Source organism: Heterocephalus glaber, unplaced genomic scaffold (assembly GCF_053883595.1).
Source record: "Heterocephalus glaber isolate CG9 unplaced genomic scaffold, H.glaber_assembly_v1.0 deba00001788, whole genome shotgun sequence".
Lineage (NCBI taxonomy): Eukaryota > Metazoa > Chordata > Mammalia > Rodentia > Bathyergidae > Heterocephalus > Heterocephalus glaber.
In genome coordinates, this window is record NW_028258471.1 from 1,392,296 (window position 1) to 1,404,376 (window position 12,081).

Here is a 12,081-nt window from a genome sequence, read left to right on the forward strand (position 1 = left end):
CTCAATAACCCACTGTCACAGATAGGTCAACTAGACAAAAAATAAGTAATGAAATACTAGAACTCAATTGAATTATTGAACAAATGAACTTAACAGATGTTTACAGAGTGCTTCACCCCACAAAATCAGAATACACATTCTTTTCAGCTGCACATAGGTCATTCTCCAAGATAGACCACATACTCACTCATAAAACACATTTAGGTAAGTGCAAAGGAATTGAGTTATTCCCTGTATATTATCAGACCATAGTGTGATGAAATTGGAGATCAATAGCAAAAGAAACTGCAAAAATTTTGTAAACACATGGAAATCGAACAACACACTTCTGAATAACCAATGGGTCACAGAGGAAACTAAAGAAGAAATCAGACAGTTCCTTCAATTAAATGACAATCACAATACAACATATTAGAATCTATGGGACACAATGAAAGCAGTCTTACTAGGGAAATACATAGCAGTGAATACTCATATTAGGAAAACAGAGCGAGCCCAATTAAACAACATGATGCTGGACCTCAAGCTTCTAGAAAAAGAAGAGCAGGACAACCCCAAAGCTCATACAAGGGAGGAAATTATAAAGATCAGAGGAGAAATCAATTCAATGGAGACAATGAGAATGATACAAACATTTGATGAAGCCAAGAGTTGGTTCTTCGAAAGAATAAACAAAATTGGCAAGTCCTTAGCCAACCTTATCAGAAAAAGGAAAGAAAAGGCCCAAATCCATGCAATTAGGAATAAAAAGGGTGAAATTACAACAGACCCAGCAGAAATCCAGAGGATCATCGATACCTACTTCCAGAACCTATACACCAATAAGATGGAAACCACAGAAGAAATGCACAGAATCCTAGATATGTATGAATTACCAAAGTTGAACAAAGAAGACCTAAAAATTCTAAACAACTCAATATCAACCAGTGAAATTGGAAACATAATTAAAACCTTACCAACTAAGAAAAGCCCAGTTCCTGATGGATTCACTGCTGAATTCTACAAGACATTTAGAGAGGGACGACTGCCACTACTGTTTAAACTCTTCATTGAAATTGAAAGGGAAGCAATACTCCCAAATTCATTCCTGGAAGCAAGCATCACCTTGATTCCCCAAAGCAGAGAAAGACCCAACCAAAAAAGAGAACTATCAGCCAATCTCACTAATGAACATAGATGCAAAATTCCTTAATAAGATACTGGCAAATAGAATGCAGAAGATCATCAAGAAGATCATACACCCTGATCAAGTGGGATTCATCCCAGGGATGCAGGGATGGTTTATCATATGCAAATCAATAAATGTAATACACTATATCAATAGTGCCAAGGACAAAAAACATATGATTATCTCCATAGATGCAGAAAAAGCATTGACAAAATCCAAAATGCATTTATGATGAAAACCCTACAAAAAATTGGAATAGATGGTCTCTACCTCAATCTGATAAAAGCCATCTATGACAAAGCAACAGACAATATCATACTAAATGGTCAAAAACTGAAATCCTTCCCACTAAAATCAGGAACAAGACAAGGATCTCCACTATTACCACTCTTGTTCAATATAGTTTTGGAAATATTAGCCATGTCAATTAGACAAGAGAAAGAAATAAAAGGAATAAAAATAGGAAATGAAGAAGTCAAATCGTCATTATTTGCAGATGACATGATACTCTATATCAAAGATGCCAAGAACTCCACCAAAAGTCTTCTAGACTTAATGACCAAATTCAGTCAAGTAGCTGGTTACAAGGTGAACACACAAAAATCAATAGCTTTCCTCTACACAAACAATAGACTCACTGAGAGAGAAATAGGCCAAACAATTCCTTTTACAATAGCATCTAAAAAACTGAAATACCTGGGAATCAACCTAACGAAAGAAGTCAAAGCCCTCTTCTCTGAAAACTATAGCACTCTGAAAAGAGAAATTGAAGATGATATCAGAAAATGGACAGACATCCTCTGCTCCTGTTTAGGAAGGATCAATATAGTGAAAATGGCAATACTTCCAAAACTGCTATATAGATTGAATGCAATCCCAATTGAAATCCCAGCAGTATACTTCATGGGCCTTGAGAAAACAATCCAAAAATTCATTTGGAACAAGAAGAGACCCAGAATAGCAAAAGCAATTCTAGGTAACAGAGATATGGCAGGGGATATCACAATCCCCAACTTGAAATTATACTACAAAGCTACTGTGATAAAAACAGCATGGTACTGGCAAAGAAACAGATCTGAGGACCAGTGGAACAGACTAGAAGATGCCAAAACAACTCAAGACGCACTCACCCATCTCATCTTTGATAAGGGAGCCAAACACCCTCACTGGAGGAAAGATAGCCTCTTTAATAAATGATTCTTAAAACATTGGGTTTCAACTTGCCAAAGATTAAAACTAGACCTATATCTCTCGCCATGCACTAAACTAAAATCTAAATGGATTAAGTATCTAAATATTAAAACAGAAACGCTGAACTGGCTGGAACAGTGGTTAGGTAGAACTCTTGAAGACACTGATGTAGGAAAAGTTTTTATGAACAAAACCTCAGTTGCCCCTGAACTAGCACAAACAATCAACAAGTGATCTCTTCTTACTAAAAATCTTTAGCAGAGCAAGAGAAACCACCAGCAGTGTGAAGAGACAACCCACAGTGTGGGAACAAATCTTCACCTGGTGTTCCTCAGACAAAGGTCTACTATCTCAAATCTATAAAGAACTTAAAAACATCAGACCTCCCAAATTGAAAAACCCAATCCCAAAATGGGCATCTGAAATGAACAGACATTTCTCACACAAAGAAGTAGAAATGGCAAATAAACATATGAAAAAGTGTTCAACATCACTGGTCATTGAAGAGAAGCAAATGAAAACAATGCTGAGATTCCACCTCACCCCAGAAAGAATGGCTATTATCATGAAATCAACCAATTACAAATGCAGACAGGGCTGTGGGGAAAGAAGAACCCTGCTCCACTACTGGTGGGAGTGTAGACTGGTGCAACCACTATGGAAATCACTATGGAGATACCTCAAAGAACTGGGACTGGAAGTCCCATTTGACCTAGCTATTCCCCTCTTGGGTATCTTCCTCAAAGAATTAAAAGAATCATACCACAGTGATATATGTGTACCCATGTTCACAGCAGCACAATTTATAATAGCAAAAACTTGGAAGCAGGCCAAATGCCAATCAACTGGAACCTGGATAAAGAAAATGTGGTTTTGTTAATAAAATGGCCATAAAAAATGAGAAATTAGAGACATTTATAGCTAAATGGATGCACATTGAGGCAATACTCTTAAGTGAAATAAACAGGACACACATGTGTAAATACCGAATAGTTTCTCTAGTGTGAGAAACTGAAAGTGTAAATGAGGACTAAAAGGTATAATAGATAATGTGAAATAGGAAGAAAGGGGGCAAAGGGGAAGGGGAAGTGGGAGGGGTAGGAGAAAGGAAAGAAGGGAATGGAATTAATATGAGAAAATGGGGACAAAGTCTTTGTAAATAGGGATGGAGGGGTTTAAGGGAGGGCAGGGGAAAGGGGGGGAAATAAGAACCAAGAGAGATTATGTAAAGGTGCAAATTTTCAATGATGAATGTCATTATATTGTATACCTAAAATGCACCAATAAAAGGATATCCAAAACATAAAATAAATGGTGTTGGAAAAACTGGATTTCAACCTGCCAAAGATTAAAACTAGACCCATACCTATCACCGCACACTAAACTAAGATGGAAGTGGATTAAAGATCTAAATATTAAGCCAGAAACACTAAACTTGCTGGAAGATAAGTTAGGTAGAACTCCTGAAGACAATGGCATAGGAAAAGACTTTATGATCAAAGCCTCAGTAGCCTGGGAACCAGCCCAAAGAAGCAACAACTGGGATCTCATTTTATTAAAAAGCTTCTGCACTGCAAGAGAAACCACCAACACAGCTAAGAGACAACTTACAATGTGGGAAATATTTTTTAGCAGCTGTACGTCAGACAAAGGACTACTATCTAGAATATATAAAGGCCTCAAAAAATCAGACCCCCCCAAATTTAAAGACCCAATTCAAAAATGGGCATCTGAAATAAACAGACATTTCTCAGGCAAAGAAGTTTTACTGTTGTTGGCTCTTTTATTTCCTATTTTTTCCCCTTTCCCTTTAGTTTCTTACCTTGCCTGGTGGCTTCCTTCTGTTGGGCCTCATGGAGTTGTGACCTTCATTGTTTTTTTCTATAATTTTTAGAATTGTTTGGAGTGCTGGTTTGGTGTTCATGAAATTTCTCAGGTGTTCTTTGTCGTGGAATTATCTAATTTCCCCATCAATTTTGAAAGATAATTTTGCAGGATACAACAGTCTAGGTTGGAAGTTATTTTCTTTTAGGGCTTGAAATACCTCACTCCAGGCTCTCCTTGACTTGAGGGTTTGTGTTGAGAAGCCTGCTGTGATTCTGATGGGCTTTCCTTTGTAGGTGATTTCTTTTCTCTAACTGCTTGTAGAATTTTGTTCTTCGGTTGGGTTTCTGGGATCTTGACTATTATATAGGTATAGTTCTTTTTTTTATCATGGCTAGTTGGGAGCTCTATATGCCTCACTTATCTGTATGTCCAATTCTCTACCTCTTTCTGGGAAGTTTTCTACTATTACTTCTGTGAACAGTTTTCTATGTCAATTGTACTTTCTTCTGCTTTTTCGTGGACTCCTATCAGTCTTATGTTATTCTTCTTTGCATTATCTAGCAGCTGGTGGATTGATTTCTCATAGTCCCTTGCTATTTTTAAGAAATCTCTGTTTTCATGGTCATTAACCAAAATCCTGTCTTCTGTATCTGATATTCTATCTTCACATTCCCTTAATCTGCTGTGCATACTTTCAATGGAGTTTTTAATCTTCTGGATATCTGTTTGAATCTGTTTCATGGATTCCATTTCTTTCTTATGCTGGATGATCATGGTTTCCATTTCTTTCCTAAGCTGGACATTCATGGCTTCCCGCATGGTTCTCAGCTCATGTATTTTTTTTTTATCTGTTTCTGTTCTAGAGCCTCTAATCATGTCTTTCACTCTACTCACCATCTCTGTAGTTATCTGGGAAATTACTTCTGTTTTGAATTTTTCTAGAGCCTCATTCATCTGTTTTGTTACTTCCTGTGTTATCAGTTCAGGGTGTCCAGGTAATTGATTATCAGCCTTTTCCACCTCGTTTCCCCTAGAATTTGCCTTTGGTGGGGTGGAAGTCTGAGTTTGTGCCTTGCTTAATTGTCTTGCAAAAATGTCTTGCTTAAATATCTTGCAAAAATGTCTTCTCATTTTTGTTTTTGGTACTGTCTTTGGTTTAATTCCTGGGTTGATACTTTGAAATTGCTTATTGTAAGTATCTTTCTTGCTTTTATTTAGAACCCTTATGGAATGATTGCTTCTCAGAGGTGTCTTCCAGATATATCTGGTCTTTAGGTTTTGAATCTCTAATGACTCTGAGGCTATCTCATTTTCATTGTACCAGGAAGGACAATTGATTAGATCAATCACAACACCTTAGCCCAAGTGATATAATTAGCAACACCATAGCATCAAGCACAGCTTAGAAAATGACAATTTGTGGTAGTTATTAATCTATCACCTTTCACTGTGTGAATTAAATCAAAATCGAGAACCAAACCAACATATGTTTATAGTGAATAAACTTTTCAATATAGCAACTTTACCCTTTGGGCTGGGGAATTAGAAGGAGTTGGGGAGGAAGGGATAGGTAGGTAGAAGGATAGGGGAAGGTTAGCAGTGAGGCCAGAAGACACAGGAAGATCACACAAACACTAAGAAACTGTTGAAGACAAGAGGAAAAGACAGAATGAAAGAACAAAGATGAGAACAGAACAACCAAACAGCAATAGGGAGGCTAGAAACTGTATTTACTTTCCTTTAAAACTAATGACAAGAGAGAAGGAAATAAAGAAGAAAAGAAAAATAAAGAAGAAATCCGAATTAAAGTCAGAAGAGGAACAAAAAGGGAGATGAAGAACAATGTGGGACAGCAAGAGAGTGAGTGAGAGAGAGAAAGAAAAGAGAAAAGAAAGAAAAAAGAGAAAAATAAAAATTTGAAGAGTAGAAAAAGAAAAAAAAGAAAAAGTAAAAATAAGAGCAGAAAAAGAAATAATAATTTTGAAAATAACAAATAAAAAATAAAAATAAAGGGCCTCCTTCAGGGTGGGTCTCTGCTGTCACAATAGACAATGTGGGCAGCAGTGTGCAGTTATAAGTCAATGTGTCTCAGCAAGCCAGTAGCAGACCCGTGAGATTCAGGCAGATTTCTGGCTGCAAGTCCCACATTGAGCTCCCTGTCCTCCTGCAGGTTTGAACTCTGCAAGGCTCTACTGCAGGTTCCAGCTGCCCTTCCCCTGAAGATAGTCCAGGTTCCAATGGGAGGTGATGATCCCTCCAACTTACCGAGTACAGTGGTCTGGTGTGCCTTTATTGCAGAGATTCTCTTTACTTTTCCAGTGGGCTTCAGTTTTCATCAAGGAGCCTGAGAGAGGTCCTCTTTCTGTTGTTCACTTCTGCTCTATCTTCTGGAGCTCAGGACAATGGCCTTTATGACCCCCTGTCCCTCTGTAGTGTGGAACCAGGTAGCAGCACAGCCAGGAGGCCAGAGGTTGGGGAGATGGGGGATAAGTTGATTGTAGAGGGGCGGGGCCCAGGCAGGATGGAGCGGGGCTCCATACCTAGTCATATAAATCTTAAATACAACAAACAAATAAATAAATGTTTATATGTGTGTGCATGCACTCATGTGCGTGTGTGTGTGCCTTTTTGGAAATTTGGTATTATTTTGAGAAACAATCATTTTAATTGACTGACATTTAAATAAACTTTCCTCTTTTCTCATTCTAGCAGAAAGCCTGGTGTGTGCTGCATGCCTGTAATCCCAGCACTCTGGAGGCTGAGGCAGGAGGACTGCCTCGAGTTCAAGGCCAGCCTGGGCTACACAGTGAGTTCAAGGCCAGCCAGTGAGACCCTGTCTCAAAAAAGAACTGATTCTAGCAGAAAGCTGGTCCCAACAAGGTCCAGAGCTGACAAGAGGGGGTATGAGGGAGGTGCACCTGCTGAGGAGCTGGGCTTCCCCACTTCCCTCTCTCTACCTGGCTCCATGTCCACCTTTCCAGAAGTCTCACACAGTCTCTGCCCTGGGCAGCCAACACTGTGGACTTCCCAGCTAACTCCAGGAGATTTCCAGGGAACTTCCTTCTCACACAGGCCCCTGCAGGCCATCTGCCCAACCTACCCTTCCTGTTGTGCCCATGACGTCTGCTTTAGCTCATCCCCATTGCTGCCCCAAGTGGCTGGGGCAAAAGTTATTTCCAAAGAGAGTGACGAGGGTTGAGATTATTGTTCTTTCCAGGTTGGGAACCCAAATTTCCTTTCCAATAGCAAAAGGCATGCTGCTTCTGGTTCATCCCCCGGCCTTTTACTGAACTTAAAGCCTCCCTTGGAACCCTTGATACACATGTTGCTCTTGCTAATCTAGCTGCCATGCCCAGAACCCAGCCTGGCAGGATTCCAGAGGGAAAGTTTCCAAAGCCAACAGCCTACTGTGGAAGACCCTTGCAGGAGCTGGACTGCAATTCTAGTTCCTGTCCAGAGCCAAAGGGTATCCCAGAGATGAGCAGAGTGGAAGAGGGTCATTTGCCTGCCCACACCTACATGTAACAGTGCAGAGATTTCTTCCTGGGCCCAGCCCGGAGCATGCAGCCATGGAGTCAAGCAGACCGCAAGCAGGCTGTTTCTACCACTCCTCCAACAAGAGCAGTCATAATGTGTTCCTTTCCCAGGGAGGCTGATGCTGAGCCTGCACCTGTAAGGCTGTCCTGCCAGGCTGCTGGAGTAAAGTCCAGCTGAGATAACAGCAAATTGGCCCTAGGAAGGCACAGAGTCCAACGAAGGGACTTTTGAAGGCAATCTGAGGGAAAGCAAAGCCACTACCAATCCACCTGGGGGCCCCAGGAGATGGGGAAGACAGAAATGGCCACCTCCTGAGCAGGGTCTCAGGCACCAGAAAGTCTCTGAGTTTAGGAAGAACCACATCCCACAGGGGCTGGCCCAGGACCTCCCCAGACTGCTCCATATGCTGGCTCCTAGCCCCTCGGTCCAGTCTGTCTTCCTCCTTTGTGTTAAGCCCTAATACATGAGCCATTGGGTATATCTGGTGCCAGTCAGCAGGACTCACTTACTAGTTCAAAGGCCTTTAAGGAAATGTCCTGTGAGTAGCTTGGCACAGGACAGCTATGGTGGCTCATCTACCCTTATCACCCAGCCTGCCCAGCTTCCAGCCCCTGCAGGCCTTGGGCAGCCTGAGAACAGAGGAGCTAAAGGACCACCCACTCACCACCCTGTCGCAGTCCACTGACTGTTACTGGCCTCACCAGGTATGAAGTCACACTACACTCCTGCACCAGCCCCACCTCTAGCTCTGGCTGAGGTCACTGCACAGGGACAAGCAGGATTTTCAAGCAGCTACATGCTCCCCCCAGCCAGAAACACACACACAGAATTCCTTATTAAGAAACTGCATCAGTCCTCCACTTTGCTCCTCTTGAAGTACTTTGACTGGTGGCAGCAGGCATGCTACTCCAGGAATCCCAGGTATGCATGACCCCAGGAGGGCTGGTGGCCGGTCATGCATGGTTCCCCTTCAAGTCAGCAGGTGTCGCTCACATGCCCGTTCCCACCCCCACAGCAGACTTCCTCACTTCCTCTCCTCTCGTGACACTCCCACGTGAGTGGCCCAAGCATGGGGTGGGTGGTGCTCCTGGGCCAGGGCATAGCTTCCTGATCAGGGAACCTGGTTCACCAGGGACAGAGAGGCACCAGCAGGCAGGAGCCCTCTCCAGGACGGTGTCTGAGCTACTTTCCACTTAAACAATCCCAAGAAGTTTTCATTTTGATCCAAGGAGTGTTGCCATCATCTCTGTGTGCTTTGACAAACATCTCTGGTGCTCCCTCTGGGCTCAGTCTTGGCCTCTTGTAAGACAAAGAAGCAAGATAAAACGACATACATTTTCCTTAGTAAATGAGTCTAGTATCTGTCCATCTGGAAATGGAGGGGGACTGCCCATGTGGGAGAGGAGTAGCATGCGATCTGACCCTGGCTTTGTTGCCCTACTCCCCTGGGGGCTTCCCATGGGTCATGGACACAGCTGCCTGGAAAGCTGGTCCTCCCATCAACACTTGGGACCAACTATAAACCCACAACCTTCTCCTCAAGGCCACTTAGGAGAGCTGGAACCTGCGAATAGTAGTCTCCAGAAGACCCAGAAGGCCCAGAAGGCACTAGGGGTCCTCAGGTATCCAGTCCACAAGGTGCTGCCTGTGAAGTTTCCTTGTGCTGTTCCCCCACACAGTGTTTCCCAGATCCCAGGATGCTAAACGTTACTTTCCTAGAGGCTTAGACTCAGTGGTCTTGGAAATTTCACATCCTCAGCAATTGTCCCAGGCCACTCCTAACGTCACAGAAGTTTGGGACACCTGACAGATGCCCTCAGCCCTGGGTGCCGCATGTGCCCCAGGGCAGCTCCCTGCAGACCCAGAGACCACCCATGGCCTCTCCACTCTAGTTTGTGTCTCCCTTTCCAACTTTTTCCTGAGGCCTACCCTGGATCAACAGTACCCTCTAAAGAGGAAGCCCCTCAGGGCCTCAGGCCTCTGGACAACCTCCATGTGAGCAGGCCAACAACTAGGCCCAGAGGAGGACGGGAGCCCCTATCACTTCCTGCCATGTCCCCAGCCCCACTGCAAACCACAGGAGGAAACTGAGTGAATATCTGCCTGCCTACCCTCTGCTGTCACCATCTGAACACCTGCATCCCTCAGCTGTCCTGTTCCTCTGTCATTCATATGTTGACAAAGAAACACCAAAAGCGCCTTCCTAGTCACAAATGCTTTAGCTTCCACAGAAGTTAGTTGGATGAGTTAGTCCACTTACCTGATGCCAGGGGAGAACAAAGAATTCACAAGAAGGGGTCTCCACAGTGAGACAGGCAACATGCTACTTCCTCCCACGTGTGAGTCATCCTGCCTGAATTTGCAGACCTCCTTACTATTTTATATAAGGTGGGGACATCAGACCTCCCAATACCAGAAGAGGAAAATCTAGAATAAGATCTATGTATTAGTCAGTTTTTCATTACTATAACAAAATACCTAAGACAGGGTAACTCATAAGGAAAAGAGGTTTGTTTACCTCATGATTTTGAAAGTCCAAAGAGCACAGCACAGGCTCTGGCAAACCTCACTCTTGGCTAAATCGCATCATGGCAGCTGCACATATGTATCTTTCCCTGTGTCTGTGCATCTGGTCTCTGACCTTCTTACAAGCCACCCAGATTCAATCATAGGGCTCAACTCTAATGGCCTTATTAAACCTAACCCCATCTCAAAGGCCTGACCTGTAAATGCTATGGTTGAATTAACTTTCTCCCCTCAACACCATTCACGTATGACTTTGGGGACTAATGTTCTGCATGAGTCTTGAGGGACAAACCATAACAATCTAAGATTTTGTGTGCTGGTGGGGATGTCTGGTATCCAGAAATAAGCCATATCCATGAAAAGATAATCTATATCATTAGCTATTAGGGAAATACAAGTCAAAACCACAATGGAATACTCTTTCATATCAACTAGAATAGCTGTAATCATTTTTAATGAAAAATAAATGTGGGTGAGAGTGTAGAAAAATAGGAACTCTCATGCTTTGCAAGGAGGAATGTAAAATGATGCACCACTGTGGAAAACCCTATAGAGGTTCCTCAAAAACTTAACCATAAGCTGGACTTGGTAGCACAACCCTAGTCCTAGTGCTCTGGGAGGCTGAGGCAAGAAGTTCGCAAATTTGAGCCTGCTGGGGCAACTTCATGACTTAGATCCTATCTCAAAATAAGAACTAAAACCTTAAATATAAAGTTGGCTTGTGATCCACCCATACACAGCTAGGTATTAAAGCCAAAAAAATTTTAAAAAACAACAACAACCAAGTACTGCAATAAATACTTGCACATAAATGTTCAAAGCTGCACTATTCACAACAGCCAAAGTGTAGGAACAACTCAAACATCCACCAATGGATGAATGGTTAAACAAATTGTGGTGCACTCATACCATGGAATAGTTCTTGGCTATGAAAATGAATAAAGTGCTAATGTATGCTACAACATAGACAAACCTTGAAAACATACTAAACAAGAGAATCCAAACATAGAAAGTCACACACTGTATAATCTTACTTGTATGAACCACAAAAATAGGTAAATCCATAGCAACAGAAAGCAAATCAGTGGTTGCCAGGGGTTGGGAGTGGTGGTATGAGGGAGAGAAGGAGGACTTATTGCTTAATAAGCATGGGGATTTGTTTTAGGGTGATGAAAATGTTTTGAATCAGATAGAGGTGATGGTTTGTACAACCTTGTGAATATCACTGAATTGTTAACTTTTAAATGGTTAATTTGGGGCTAGGGATGTAGTTAAATGGCAGAGCACTCATATCAGGCACAAGCCTGTGGGTTCAATTCCCAGCACTACCAAAAAAAAAAAAAAAAGGAATAAAATGGTTAGTTAGTTTTGCTACACAAATTTTACCCCAATAAAAAAGGAAAATTAACACACAACTAAAGCAAGTTAGAATCCATCAAGTGGGTTCTCAGAAATAGTCACCCTTGTCCAGAACCTTGTCAGGCATCTCCAGTGACCCTTTCACTGCCAGGGGGTTTACAAACCATGGCTTCAGTGCCTAGGAGGAAAATACTGCAAAGAACTGTTGAGGCAGAATAGATTCCTCCACCCAGAAGGCCAAAATGACTCCTAAGCATCGCCAACTGCCTTTTAAGTTTATTAGCTGTAAAATACTCAATTACAAGCCCCAACTTTGAGCCATTGTAAAGGCTCTTAACTGCATATGAAAACTCATAATTGTTTAAAAGTAATTCTACCTAGAAGTTTCAGCTTGGTCATTTTAAACAAATAACAGCAGAAGGAAGTAGCAGCAATCTACTCTTTGTTCTAATTTTAAAATGTGAATAATTAAC